General features: G+C 37.2%; 1 long non-coding RNA gene across 1 annotated transcript in view; it reads right to left on the minus strand.

The window, feature by feature from the left end:
• The window catches only part of LOC118239398, a 34,781-nt gene extending 33,668 nt beyond the window's left edge, over window positions 1-1,113 (minus strand). Inside the window, exon 1 of the long non-coding RNA XR_004771378.1 lies at window positions 954-1,113. This is a non-coding gene — a long non-coding RNA (uncharacterized LOC118239398). The remainder of the gene's footprint in view (window positions 1-953) is intronic.
• Between the last annotated feature and the right edge of the window lie 14,497 nt (window positions 1,114-15,610).

Here is a 15,610-nt window from a genome sequence, read left to right on the forward strand (position 1 = left end):
AGCCTTCCATCATTATCCAAATAGATTTCTTAAAGTCTGGCTATCAAACTAGTACTTTCTTATATGCTTTCTGTATTGCTTATTGGCTATGTGTCACCAATACACATAAAATACATTTTCTAAAATGTGCTTGTTACCTGCATTTTTTGGACTCTTCTAGAAATGAGCAGTTAAGGTAAATCACTGGTAAACATTACATGGTGTCTAGAATCAGAATGACATTGGTTCAAGTCTATCTCTACTACTCTCTAACTAAACACTACTTAAATTGTCTGGGCCATGATGGGGGAAGTCCTTCTGTGTATATGTTTGTCTTATTGGTTGATAAATAAAGCACTGTTGGCCAATAGGAAAGCAAGATAGGTGGGGCTAGACGTCGAGGAGGATTCTGGGAACTGTAGTAAGGATGGAGTCACCATATGATCACCGGCAAGAGAGGACTCATGCCAACAGTGTCCTTGATAAGGTAAGTCTTTATAAAATATATAGATAAATGGTTATGGTTGATATTCAAGACTGAGCTAGCATATAAGAAATCCTAGTCATTGGCTAACAGTACTGTAATTAATATAAAACTCTGTGTGTTATTTGGGGGTCCTAACCTGGTGGACCAAACTCAGGTGGCTGGTGGAAAGAGTTATGGTTACAGGGCCCTAATTTTATCAAGGTGAAAATGGATATTTTGAAGGCTCAATGAGGTAATACTTATAAAATACTTAACACAGGAGCAGAAATGTGGCTATCATGAGATGAATCACTCAGAAAAAGACTGTTAATACAGGTGGCAGAGTCACTTCAGAAAAGGATATATAACAAAGTCTCAATGATTATCATAATTAAATGTGTAACTCCCATATAACTAAGTACATGAACTTCTAGACATTTGTCTTAAACAAATAGTTAGGTTCATGTTAAAAAGACTGGCAAAGTACCTTAAACTATAAAGTGCTTACCTTTTCAGCATGAGGCAATAAGTCTTAGAATCCATACTTTTAAAAAGCTAGGCATGGTAGTACCTGCTTGCAATCTCAACAGTGGGGAGACAGAGACAGTGGCTCCACAGGGCTCTGTGGCCAACAATTGTAGCCTACTTGGTAACCTCCAAGCCAGTGAGAGACCCTGTTTCAAGAAAAGAGAATGAATGAATAAATGAATGAATGAATGAATGAATTTGTTAGGCAAAACATGAGGAATGACACCCAAGGTTGACTTCTGAAATCTGTACACACACACACACACACACACACACACACACACACACACACACATACACACACTCATAAGGAACATGTACATACCTCATACATACAAATATACTCAAAAATCCTGTACATTAATGCTTACAACAGTTTTGACTGTCATAAAAACATAAAATTGGGGGCTGGGGAGATGGATCGGTGATTTATACCACAAGCTGCTTCTCCACAGGACCAGCATCTACATGGTGGTTCACAACCATATGTAACCCCAACTACAGAAGTTCTGAAATTCTATTTTGGTCTCCATGGGCACTAGGTAAGTATGTGGTACACAGACATACATGCAGGCAAAGCAACCATACACATAAAATATATTTTCTAAAAAAAATTAGAGAACAGAATTAAAAGAAAACAACCCAGAGTTCCTTAAATGCTCAAATGATTAAGTCTACCATGTTATAACCATATTATGAAATTCTACTCAACAATAAAATATGTAATCTACTCATAAACAATAAGTTAAATCTCTGGGAACATGTTACAAGTAAAATAGTTGATATCAAAATGTCCAATAGTATATGATTTAATTAATTAATTATTTTTTATTTTATTTTTCAAGACAGGGTTTCTCTGTGTAACAGTCCTGGCTATCCTGGAACTCATTCTGTAGACCAGGCTGACTTCAAACTCACAGAGAGCTGCCTACCTCTACCTCCCAACTGCTGAGATTAAAGGCATGAACTACCACTCCTGGAATATGATTTAATTTAAATGACACTCTGGAAATGGAATTATGGAGACAGAAAAGATCATAGTGATTGCCAGGAGGTAATGAACACAGAGCACAAGACTATGTGGTAACTATTACTTGGCAGCAAAAACACACCTGTGATGATGCAACTCTGTAAATTGAGTGTGCTGAGAGTCATAGGAGTATGTGTGGAAAATATGCAGAATTAAATATATACACAGAAAGAGACACATAGACAGAGACAGAGAAATAAGTACACATAAGACCAGCAAAATCCAAATAGAAATGATGAATTATATAAATCTCAACTTCCTGGTTAGATGCTAAACTAAACTATGTATGTAGTGCTATTATACTTGTATGTAGTTTTACAAGAAATGTTTAAATAAAATTCAACAAAAGTTACATGTTGTATTCTTTTTACAACTGTATAGGAATCTATAATTTAAAAAAAAGCAGTCATTAATTATGGGCAATAGTAGTGACCCATGCTCTCTGAAGGTAGAGACAGGCCCATGTCTGTGAGTTCCAAGCTAGCCTTGTCTACAAAGCAAGTTCCAGGACAGCAGGAACTATTACACAGAGAAATCCTGTCTAGAAAAAAAACAGAAAAAAAACTTTAAAGAGACTAGTGATTTCATTCTTTTCAAATAAGTATAGGTTTATATAAACTGCAACTGTCCTTAGCAAGGTCCCTTCTGCACATGGGTAACGTCATTTTAACAATAAAGAAATACAATTGTAAAAAATATGTTCTTGATATAGTGGATCTGAGTCATTACCAGTATTAATATCAACTTGAGGAACAGGAAGGTTTCTTTTTAACCACCACCTTTACAAAAATCTGTACTTAAAAGCCTATTAATAATGAAATAATTCAGCAGAAGTGGGAGGTGTTAGGTCATTTAGACCTGTGTATGACCTCTGAAACTTACTTGTTACCTTTTTATGATAATCAAGTCTTTATACCTGAGTTTTTATGAGGCTAAAATGAAAAGGCATTGGTGAAAAGGCATGCACCATATTAGATTACTAGGTAACAGATTGTTTCTTTCTCAGTCCCTGTAACACACACAAGAGGGGGAGGGAGAGAAGGAGGGTGGAAAGGAGGAAGAGAAAGAGACAGCTCACAGCAGCCAGCCCTGAAACAGGTCCCATTTCTGTGAGTATGTTTAATAATAGAAACATTCAAAACATTCTTCAGGAGCCTAGACTCTTTGAAGGAGGTATTTGTTTTAGTAAAAAATAAATGCTTTAAGATTCATCCTTGTTACACTTTACTACCACTATGGATGATATGACGATTGAGAGATACTGTGACAAGGATACATGGGACTTCTCTAGCATTTTGTAAAGCCTGTAATTATTTCTAAATGAAGTTTCTTAAACATGGAAAAGAATGTGATTGTCCTGAGGTTCTTGGCATTTAGTTATGGGGATGGAGTTTAACACCTTGTCCAAGTTAAGCAGGTGATTTAGGATTGACCTTTTATTCTCAACCCTTGGTTTATGGTACAAAGTATCATTATGTAGTGCAGGGTGGCCTCAAATTGATAATCTTCCTGCCTAGGCCTCCCAAGTTTTGCATAAACAGTGAAAACTGTAAAAATCCTATTCCTTCTCTCCAAACCAATCCCCTGAATTATTTTCTTAAAAAAATCAGATCTGAATGAAACCTCAGAAGTTAGTGACACTATTGACAATAGCCAGATTATGGATGAGCCCATGAGAGGATGAATGGATAAAGAAAATGTAGTGCATATATACTGCAGACTTTTATTCAACCTGTCATAAAGAGTAAAATTTGACATTTGGAGGAAATGGATAGAACTGCCTCCCACACCACACATTGAGTGAAATAAACCAATTTCACAAACAAATAGAACATATATTTTCGCTCATATGTACAATCTTCAGGCAGAGTCAAGGGACATGAAAGTAGCATGGGAATATTATGAGTGTGTCAATGGAAGTGGGCAGGGGGTATCAAAGGAGGGTAAGAACGGAACACATGGTGAATATGGTCAATGTACATCATGAGTATGTATAAAATTGCCATGAAGCCAATCTAATTTGTGTAAGGGGAACCTGTAGCCACACCTGCTTAGGGGCTGGCTAAATGTTCCCCTACAAATATGTGCAATGAATTTATACCAGTAAAATGAAGTTATTCTAGATAATATATAAATCCTTTGTATAACATGTTAGTAAATTATTATTCCATTTGAATACCATTTATTAACAGGAAATTCATTACTGACCAAAGCAACCCTATCTATGTAGAGCAGGTCTAATACTTTAAAATGCTTTCTTAATACTGGTCTGAAATGGTCCTCCTTATAATTTCACCTGTGGTTCATATTTTTCACTACTCATCCTTCCCAATGAAGTAAGAAAGCATTTTAGTGTCCTCTTTATTATATTCAAATACTTTATTATTTTTCCATGTGGACTAGGAATTGCAGTAGGCAACTGATAACCCCTCTTTCATCCCAAGAGCTGATAATAGCTATAATTTTCTGCAGAGACATCAGACCAATAATCAGCATGATTTCACAAATTCAACAGCATATAGTGATAATAGCATAACTGTACTTCAGATTTACATAACACCTTATCTCTGAAAGCAGCTAATAACAAGGCTGGTGTTCGTACATCTTCTGTCACATAGAAGCAATGAGGTTCTTGTAAACACCATGTCTTCATTTTAACTTATGTCATTTGGATAGGAAAGTTCCAAATTTGTGATTTTTTCATATCCATTGCGTTATAAAAAGCTGAGGGTAAAAATGTATGGCACAGAGCAGCATTCAGGTGTAAGGGATTAATGGTTCTTTGGATTTTCAAGGAATTTACATGTAAAATCCTCATTAATGCTAATGTGAATTCTGGACCTGTGTAAATCTTCTCTATCAATGAAAAAATGTGCAATTTAGAGGGTTTCAATTGGCATATTCTATTAACTCTCTGAGATTCCTAATTGATTTCCCTTTTATTCGCTGCCTTGCCCTTCTTCCTCATCCTACTGCCTTGACAAAGGGAAAATATATTTTTCATTATGAAAGTCAATGCAGTTCTTTCTCCTTGACCAAGCTCAGAATGAGAACTGTCAGTATGACCCGACCTTTTAAAACCTTCTTTCTCAGCCAAATCCTGTGCTCTTTCTGGCTCCCATGTGACAGCAAGGGCTTCTGGCCCCTGGGGCACTAAGCACTCATAAAAACCCCTTCTTAGTAATTATTGTTATTATTTCCCATTTGGTAAGTGGCAATATTGTTCATCTAGGCTAAGAGGCCACATCGTGTGTCAGCCTCTCAACAACTTATGGAATCATGCTGACACTGCTTCAAAATATAAACCTCTGTCCTTAGTGGTTGGTATGTGATCTGTAAGGGAGTTCTAGATTGTCACTTTCGAGGAATATATGTCAGCAGGTGGAGAATGCAAGAGGGAAAGGTGAAATACAATTTTGACAGAGGAGAGTCAGCCAAGGAGTAACGTGGTCCTAGGGAAGGACCTGGAGGACCTGAATGCCAATGTGAAAGCTGATGTAAGAGTCCAACAACTGGAGTGTAAACAGGAGCCAGAAGCCAAAGGCCAGGTCCAAGAAAAAAAGTGAGAACCAGCTAAGCAGGCCAGATTCAGGGCACAAAGGCAGTCAAGGATGCCAATATTTACATAGTCAGAAATCTACTAAGTAGGTTAGTGTGGAAATTCAAGCAACTTAGTAAATCCCAAGAGGAATACTGGAAGAGAAAGGGGCAAGGAAAAGTGACAACAATGAAAAGGAACTAGATAACAGAGTCACTTTGGCTTGCCCTGGGCAAAGGATTTATGGGATTCTTGTGAAGACAAATGTCAGCTCTTGTAAAAAGCCAATCTTAGTGGAGGACATAACTGAATATATCTGAGACAAATACTAACTACCTTGTCACAGAAATATCTTGATTACGAACAGATTCCCTCAGGGGAGATCCAATCACACTACAATGTGTGTGAAAAACACATGCCATAGTCCCATTATCTTCGATTCTGCTGAGCAAGAACATTGATGTATCTTTTAGCTTGACAAGTCCAGCTTATTTGATACACTTCTCAAGTTTCTACTAATAAGGAAGTAAATAATAAGTTGTATTGAGCAACTAAACAACATGTGGGGTGAGATGTGTCACTAGAATTTTCAGGGATGATGCAAATTGCCAAGCCCCTGTCCTATTGACCTTTATGGGTGGGGAGTATACATACGTTTGTGATTTAATACATTTAACTTTGAGATACAGACAGTTAGACCATGTTTTCAATAGTTTTATCAATTAATTACTTCATTAAGTATTAGCCCATTTCCAACCTTTTCCCCTACAGGCAATAACTTTAATTTTTTGTTTTAAAAATATGTTTTGACATGTATGTGCTAAGTAACCCTTCCTATTTTTAATAAGGTATACTTAGATACTAGAAAATGTACAGACTTTAAGCTGTCACTTCTGGTGGCTAACCATGTGATCCACTTGAGTCCAGAGATTAATATGGACTAGAGAAGCTGGGAGTTATTTTCTAAACTGGGAAAGCCCCCAAACCTCTGCGAGCTCAGAAACTTGAGTCTCAGGAAATCTATAACCCCTTACAAAAATCACAATGCGCTTCCCCAGGGTAACATAAGCAGTAAGCAATTGCCAGGGGAAAAGTGACTCTCTCCATGAGAACTGCATGAAAGGTGTGCAGGAAGACCCAGAGATGCAGCTTTTGTTGCTTATGCCTGTGGTTGTCTTTCTGATGATGTAGATGTCTTTGAGTCACCTATGTTTCTGCAAGTAACTCCAATAAACACAATGGTTCACTAACGTAGACGGAGAGATCATTTCTTTGGTCTGTCACTGATGTTTGTGTACATCTCCCTGGGAAAAATAATCCAAAAGAAGTCCAGTATTTTCCTGGATAATTCAGAATTCTGATAACCCAAACTACACACACACACACACACACACACACACACACACACGCGCGCGCGCGCGTGCGTGCGTGCGTGTGTGTGTGTGTGTGTGTGTGTGTGTGTGTGTGTGTGTGTATGTGTATGTGTGTGTGTAAATCACAGCCAGTACAATGTAGTGGATAAAAAGTAATAAATCTCTCAGGATTATTATTTCATATTTGCTAATCTTCAATCACTCAAATATGTATTTAGTGAGTACTGTGCTCCAGACATTGTGAATGTAATGGAGAAAAGAGATATACCCTCTATCCATATGTTCCTTAAAGTAGAATAAACAGAAAAACATTAATTATAGCAGTCAGATAAATATAGACCTTTATAGTGCAAGAGAAGCACAGAAAAAAATAGTATATAGCAGGGACAACTGATTCATCTGAAGGCTCAGACAAGGCTTCCTAGAGCATCTATCTCTGAAACAGGAGTCCAACATGTAATGCCTGAAGGGATGATGGAAAGGGAAAGCATTTAGGTAGAAGTATCAGTACATGCAAAGATCCTAAAGCCAGACAGAAGGAGACATGACAAAAATTCAGTGTACAAAGGCAGGCAGTGCAGGCAAACAAAGGAACGAGAGGAACAAAATGATACTTTGGGTAGAGGCCTTCCTTCCCTGATCACCCCACTCAATAGTCGCCACCTTGTTTGGATTGTCTTTTCTCCCCTTCAGACAATCTAGCCTTCATACTGTACTTTGTTCTTCTCTCCAGAAATGACCATTTGGGTTACATAGTGGAGTTCCCTTTAAGACCACCTGGCTTTAGGTTATGCATTTTTACCTTTTGGGCTTTGTTTATTGTCACTCTCATTGCAACAGATTGTCCAATTTATCAGAGCAGAGACTTTTATCTGTTTTTCTCACATTTCATGCTAGTCTTTACATACATGGGGCTCAGATACCAAAAGGATATTGCAGAAATAGTTAACAATTTTTATTTCAGTTTATGTGTAATGAGAAGCCACGTCAAAATTTTATACAAGGCAATAGAATTTCATTTAAAACTTTAACATCTTTGTGAGCAAAACATTTTCTGAACATAAAAATGGACTTTGAGAAACCACATAAGTGCCCCTTGTTATAATGCAAGTGACAGCCTAGAACAGGGTGGTGGTGGTGGTAGCGATGTGTGATGGTGGTGATGGTGGTGGTAGAAAAGGAGAAAAAAAGATATCTAAGGGAAACTTTCTGGAGTATCCTCAAGCTATAGGTCATAAATGAAATGTGTTCGCTGCTCAAAGTTGGATGCATTCATCTGAAGGAGGGTGTTGTCAGTACCCCAGACAATGATCTCATCAGGAGTTGCCTAGCTTTTTTATCATAGCTCTTCAGACCATGTAGTCCAAAGATCAGTCATTTCCCCCATCAAGAAAATACTCTATTAGTAGATAATATGCTTCAAAGAGTGGTTTCACATGTAGACAAGTTCCAGTTCAGTAGCAAGCAATTGTATGTCATTGTTTCTCAAATGGAATTAAAGTTTGAAAACATGATTTGAGTCCTTCTTTTGTTGTGCTAAGTATTTAGAATTGTTTTGCCCAGGAGCATCCTCAATACATAATCCATAATGGAAAAATAGCATTTTATCTTATATATTATGCTAGACAGGTTCAAAGGGCTTTTAGGAGACACATCAAAGACCTTAAGTCCCTATTCTTCATGGATTAAATTATTTTAGTAATAGCATCTACAACTTCAAGTCTTCTATACTTTAAAATATGAATGCTATGCCATACTATTCTAAAGGTCTTCAGAGTAATCATACAGTGCCCCTAAACAGGCTTATGGGATAAGTAGTAACTTCATAAGATTCTCACGAAATGACTAAATTAGGTTGAGACCTATCTACTTCTGGAGCTATTTTGTAGATTTTGAGTTATGTGGAGATCTATGGGATAAAATGCAACATTGGAGAATTAATGGTAAAATACCAATCCCATAATAAGAGACTTATGAGGATCCTGGAAGGGATGGAGGACAAGACTCTCATGTAGAATGATCAGAGAATATCACTAAAGCCCAAACAGTCCTTCCCAAGTGAATTCATGCCAACTCACGCTGGGGATTTATTTGACCAAGGTGAAATGAAAAGAATTTAGAAAATGTGTAGTGTTCATAACTCTAAAATAGTTCAACATTTTATTGTGAGCAGATGGTCTGTTTCCCTCTTTAAAAATATTGATTCTTTCATAAAATGAGAATACAAGCCAATGACAAGATAACATGTTGGTAACACTGTGACAATCTATTTGATAAGGTGTGGAATATTTTTAATTAATTAAATCTAACTTTGGTAATCAATGATTTAAGTGGGGTCTTATATTGGTTTGGTTTGGGATGGGGGTGGAGTCTTTTGCAGTCCAGATTGGTCTCAAACTAGCTATGCAGCTGAGGAGGGCTTTTAACATTTGATTATCCTGTCTCTATCAGCTGGGTGCAGGGACTACAGGTATATACCACCATTCCCAGATTTATGCAATGCCTTGGGATTTCTGTATGCCAAGGATGTACTCTACTAACTGAGCTACATTTCCATCTCAGACTTAACTGTTTTAAGATTCACACATTAATCAATGACCTAGGCCCAGGAAAATGCCACTCTCCTGGCACCAAGCTTTCACAGCATATTACCTTGACAAGTACAATGACACCCATAACTTCAGCCCACCTTTTTTCCCTCATTCCTGTGAAGTGAAAGGAGGAGAGAGCACATTCCTTTCTTTTCCCAGTGTGGATGTACAAATGATCTTGCCTGCAGATTGGTCATGCAAGTAATTCATCAACCTACTACAAAAATGACACTTCTGCATTTATTGAGGGCAAAATAAAAACAGCTTCCTCTGAGCCCAGCCAAAGCACATTATATGGCCACTGACTTAACTGTCAGACAGGCCAGGTGCTTAGAAAGCGGTTCTTTATGCTGGATTCTTATAGTCTGCCCTGTCATTTCTACATAATAGTTTCTGCAATGTAAGTCAACGCTGATTCTTTCCCTGTGACAGAAGACAGTTAATATGTCTACTTTGGCAAAGTAATTTCCTTACATCTGTCCTCCTTGCTTCTCAGTACAGAGTTTATTTTTGAGACATGGTCTCAGAGACCTCAGGCTAGCCTCTAACTCACTATGTAACTGAAGTATGAAACCCTGAACACCTGATCCTCCTGCCTCCACCTCCCACTACTGGGAATAGAGATGTGGGCCATCAGGCTCAGGACACAATTTTATGCCTCTATAAATTCTAAAATTACTTTTCAGGGGCTTCTCTTCATGGTCAAATCTTAAATCAAATAGGGTATAGCCGTTTCCTATTCTTCCATTATTTTCATGGTCATAGTTTTGTGAACTTACTAGGTACATTAAAGTCATAATATACAAACATTGAGCCCTTATAACTCTTCATTCAATCCTTTTTTTAAAAAAAATTAAGACAAGGACTCAAGTACACCAAATATATATGCTTGAACTCTTAATCCTCCTGCTTCCACTTCCACAATGCTTAATTACTAACAGGGAGGACCAGACCCAGTTCTCTGTGACACTAATAGGACTCGGGACCTACACAATACTCTACCAACTAAACTGTACCCCCAGTCTTACTCATTGTTTTAGGAAATCCTATGTACCTGATGTACTGCATTCTGAACAAAAGAAGTATGTGAATGAGAACATGTATCTTGCGTATCTTGTCTTCAAACAGTCTTAATAATTCAGAAATGAGAAACATCCAGCAACATAATAATAAAATAGCTAGCCCTTATATACAACACTGTGAGACAAGTACATGTGACTTCACACACTCTAGCTTTTTGATCCTTGTAATCCTATTAGTAGGGTGCTATTGTTATCTATACTTTTCAGATCGAGAAACTGAGACATGAATAGGTTAAGTAAACTCCCAGATCACACCACTAATACATGACAGAGCAGGTGCTATCTCCTGACAGTCTGACTTCAAAGTTTGACTTATTAACCACTGAGACAGAGGAGAGAATGGAAGTATATAAAACACATCATTAAAATTAGCACTCTATTTGGATTCCAGGACACCTACACACAAAAGAAGATAATATTCTGGGGTATGTTGGGTTGTGAGTGCAAGGGGGCAATTAGTATATTTAGAGAGGTGGTTGGTCTGAGAATCCTTCTTAGAGTAGTCTTGTGCCAGGTCTTGAATGAAAAGGAGAATAAGTGATTGTCAGACTTGCTGTTCTTTTTTTATATTCTCCTTTCTTTAAATGGTTTCTATCATTTCAGAATAGCTTAGTTCAATCTAGTGATGCCTTTGTTTTTATTTATTTATTTATTTATTTATTTATTTATTTATTTATTATTTGAATTACAAACAAGATTGAATTACATGATGACCCCAGTTCTCTTCTCCCTCCCTTCGTCCTCTACCACCCCCCCAACTAAAATCCAACCTGTCATATGTACTTTCTTCTAATCCATACCTGAATCAAAATTTCTGTTTCCTCATGACCTCTGCATCCTTCCTTTTCTTCCCTTCTCACTCTCGTAGCTTCCTCCCCCTCTTCCCATGCTCTCAATTTGCTCAGGGGATGTTGACCCTTTTCCCTTCTCCAAGGGACAAAGTTTGTCTCTTTTAGGGTCTTCTTTGTTTACTAGTATCGCTGGCAGTGTGGATAGTAGGATGGTAATCCCTTACTCTATGTCTAAAATCCACATATGAGTAAGTACATATCATATTTGTCTTTTTGTGATTGGGTTACCTCGCTCAGAATGGTTTCTTCGAGTTCTATCCATTTTCCTGCAAATTTCAAGATTCCATTGTTTTTTCTGCTGAGTAGTACTCCATTGTGTAAATGTACCACATTTTCTCTATCCATTCTTTGGTTGAGGGGCATCTAGGCTGCTTCCAGTTTCTGGCTATTACAAATTATGCTGCTATGAACATCGTTGAACAGATGTCCTTGTATGAATGTGCTTCTTTTGGGTATATGCCTAGGAGTGGAATTGCTGGATCTTGTGGTAGACTCATTCCCATTTTCTTGAGGAGTCGCCATACTGATTTCCAAAGTGGCTGTACAAGTTGGCACTCCCACCAGCAGTGGAGGAGTGTTCCTCTTTCTCTGTATCCTCTCCAGCATAAACTGTCATTGGTGTTTTTTATTTTAGCCATTCTGACAGGAGTAAGATGGTATCTCAGAGTTGTTTTGATTTGCATTTCCCTGATGGCTAAGGATGTCGAACACTTTTTTATGTGTCTATCAGCCATTTTAGATTCCTCTATTGAGAACTGTCTATTTAGTTCTGTACCCCAGTTTTTTAATTGGATTATTTGGTGTTTTGGAGAAAAGCTTCTTGAGTTCTTTGTATATTTTGGAGATCAGCCCTCTGTCAGATGTGGGGTTGGTGAATATCTTTTCCCAGTCTGTGGGCTGTTGTTTTGTCTTGCTGACTATGTCCTTTGCCTTACAGAAGCTTCTCAGTTTCAGGAGGTCCCATTTATTAATTGTTGATCTCAGTGTCTGTGCTACTGGTGTTATGTTCAGGAAGCTGTCTCCTGTACCGATTAATTCAAGGGTATTTCCCACTTTATCTTCTAGTAGGTTCAGTGTGGCTGGGTTTATGTTGAGGTCTTTGATCCATTTTGACTTAAGTTTTGTGCAGGGCGAAAGGCTTGGGTCTATCTGTAGTCTTCTACATGTTTGCATCCAGTTATGCCAGCACCATTTGTTGAAGATATTCTCTTTGTTCCAGCGTATATATTTGGATTGTTTGTCAAAAATCAGGTGTTCCTAGGTGTGTGGGTTAATATCAGGGTTTTCATCTCTTTGCTCTTCTTAACCTCATCCAACTTAATAAAGAAAAGGCTTTAGGATTTAAAGCAATTATCCTATGATAAGGTTGTCTGGTTCCTGGCCTAATATATAAATTTGAAGCAATGCTGGCACATGCATTCTACAGGGGCACATAATTAAAAGGAAGTAAGGGCTTATTTACAAGACTTTATGAAGTGGACCATAAACTTCAGAAATTGGCCACAGCAATTGGAGAAGCAGTTAATCTTATAGGACTAAAGAATGAGTTAGCTATTGAGAAGAAATCACTGATAGAGAAATCAATGCATCTTAGATAAGTCCCAGATCTAAGAATGGTGGGAAAGTAAGAGAGCAGCATGAAATCAATCCCTTGCATTATAAAACACACCAGGCATTGATCACCACCAAATGTTATTTGAAAATAGCAATGAAAATTACTACCACTTTTTCTTTCTCTAATCTACCACCTTCACCACTCAGCCATAAGTACACCCTTTTTTGCCCTTTCAGAGATGGTCTGTTCACTCAAACTTGATGAAGCTTATTTGGCTTTAGCATCCTTTTGATGGCTTACACTCAAATCTGTATTTTAATCACTATATTACATTATTATTCTTGCTTGCTATCTTCTATTTATAGACTCTGCTATTTTGTATGGGGACTTTTTAGGAGAAAACAAAATGGGAATAATTGTTTTCTTGAAATACAGTTATATTTGCTTTCAGAGCCATTATTCTTTTGCAAATTCTTTATATAAATAATCAAATGACTGCTTTTTATCAAACCCATAGTTTTGATATTGGAACTTTTCACTTCTATTCCACCAGCCAAGGCTAAAATTACCTATGAAAACTAAAGTTATAATCATTTTATGAAGCTATTCAGGGTATGTTCTTTCACCTATTATTAGCACATGAAAAAAATAACTGATTCAGCAAAGAAATACTTTTTAAAAAGTAAGCCATTAGGTTTTAGTCTCTTTGGGGCTAATTTGTACAATGAATATACTTAAGAGAAATAAAAATTCAGCAACTAGTGCAACATGGCTATGTTTCTGCACCAACAAACATTTCAATAAAAGTAAAAATTTGCGATTGGAGATTTCTGCTGTATATACTTTGGCAGAATAATTTTGTTAAGATTTTAAGATTATTTAATGACTGTATGTATATGTTTGTGGACATGCTTCCATCACAGCATGTTTGTGCAAGTCTGAGAACAACTTCTAGAAATTTGTTCTCTCCTTTATCCATTTTTCAGGCATCCAACTGAGGTCAAACTCCAGAGAAAGTGCCCCACCTGTTTAGGCATCTCACTGACCCCTAAAATTTTCACTATTATCTGAGGTTCCCCTTTATTGTTCATTAGGCACTAGAATCTGTGATACGTGGTCCTTCTGCCATGGTTACACACATATGTATATAGCCTAACTTGTAAGGCAGCAACTGTATCTCCATTGTCCATCACCAGTAAAGTATAAAGTTAAACTCCATGGATATTGATGATCAGAACATGAATATATCGAAGTGTCCTTCGTGGCTCTCAGGAATTATGAAATAAGAACAAAATTGAGCAGACCAAGTTATACACTTTCATAGGTTTTTTAACAGAATTACCTATTGACATATATTATTTAGGCATGTCTCTAACCAACACTAAGTCAGAAACAACAACTAGGAGTTACAAAGTTGAGTAAGGTTTCAAAAAGTTTTATGGAACTTGCAAAGAATCAACATTTATTGAGTACATATTGTAGTCTAAGTCTCATGTGAGGTACTAGAAACAGGGAAATTAAATTAAGGTTTATTTTACTTTCTCAACATGTTTACAATCAGTGAAGATAGTAGACAAATGAGTGAGTGACCAGCAGCCATTTCTAGTAAAGCTGGGCCTAGGAAAGCCGTATTGAGGAATGGGAAGATAGGATTCAACCATAGTCCTTGTGTACTTAGACTGTACGTATCCGTGTTCACTTCTGAATACCTTCCACAGAAAGAGAAAAAAATCCCACAAACAGACAAAGGTTCTTGTGTAACACTAAGCAATTTTTTATAAAGTGTAGGTAGAGTCTGGGAATTACATGGGTGGATCACAAATGTCCCATATATAGCATTCCATTTATGCTGCATGTAATTAAGATACAATTGTGTAAATTACAGGAGACACAACATGGTTACTAAAGTTGATGAATGCAATCATTAGAAATTCATCTGCACTGGACTTCTGTTCAACAGATGTCATTTTCAAAGTTTATAGCTCAGTTAGAAGTTAACAATTCTTCAGGAAAGATGACTGCAAGCATGTTTGGCTTCTGAAAGAAACTGGCCTCTATCAACATCTGGCCTAGACTTGCTAGGTATTCTTAACTGGTGAGCTTATCTTCTGTCTAAGAAAATTGCTGCTGCCACCTATTGATTAGAATGGAAAATAAATCTGACACCCCCACCCCTCTCTACAAATAATAGCAATAATAGCAAATACAAATCTTAAAGGGGTCCATGCATTTTTCTCTTACAGTCATTCTTGTTTCCTAGTTCCTTTGCTGATGAGGATTATAGGCAGGTAATCCTTTGTTCTGTGTCTAAATTTCTTATATGAGTGAATATACTCCATCCTTGTCTTTTTGTGACTGGGTTTCCTCACTCAGGAAGGTTTCTTCTAGTTCCATTCATTTGTCTTCGAATTTCAAGATTCCATTGCTTTTTTTCTGCTGAGTAGTACTCCATTGTGTAAATGTACCACATTTTCTCTATCCATTCTTCAGTTAAGGGGCATCTAGGTTGCTTCCAGGTTCTAGCTATTACACACAATACTTCTATGAACATGATTGAAGATATGTCCTTGTTGTATGAATGTGCATTATGTGGATATATGTCCAAGAGAGGAATTGC

This window comes from Cricetulus griseus, chromosome X (genome assembly GCF_003668045.3).
Source record: "Cricetulus griseus strain 17A/GY chromosome X, alternate assembly CriGri-PICRH-1.0, whole genome shotgun sequence".
Classification (NCBI taxonomy): Eukaryota; Metazoa; Chordata; class Mammalia; order Rodentia; family Cricetidae; genus Cricetulus; species Cricetulus griseus.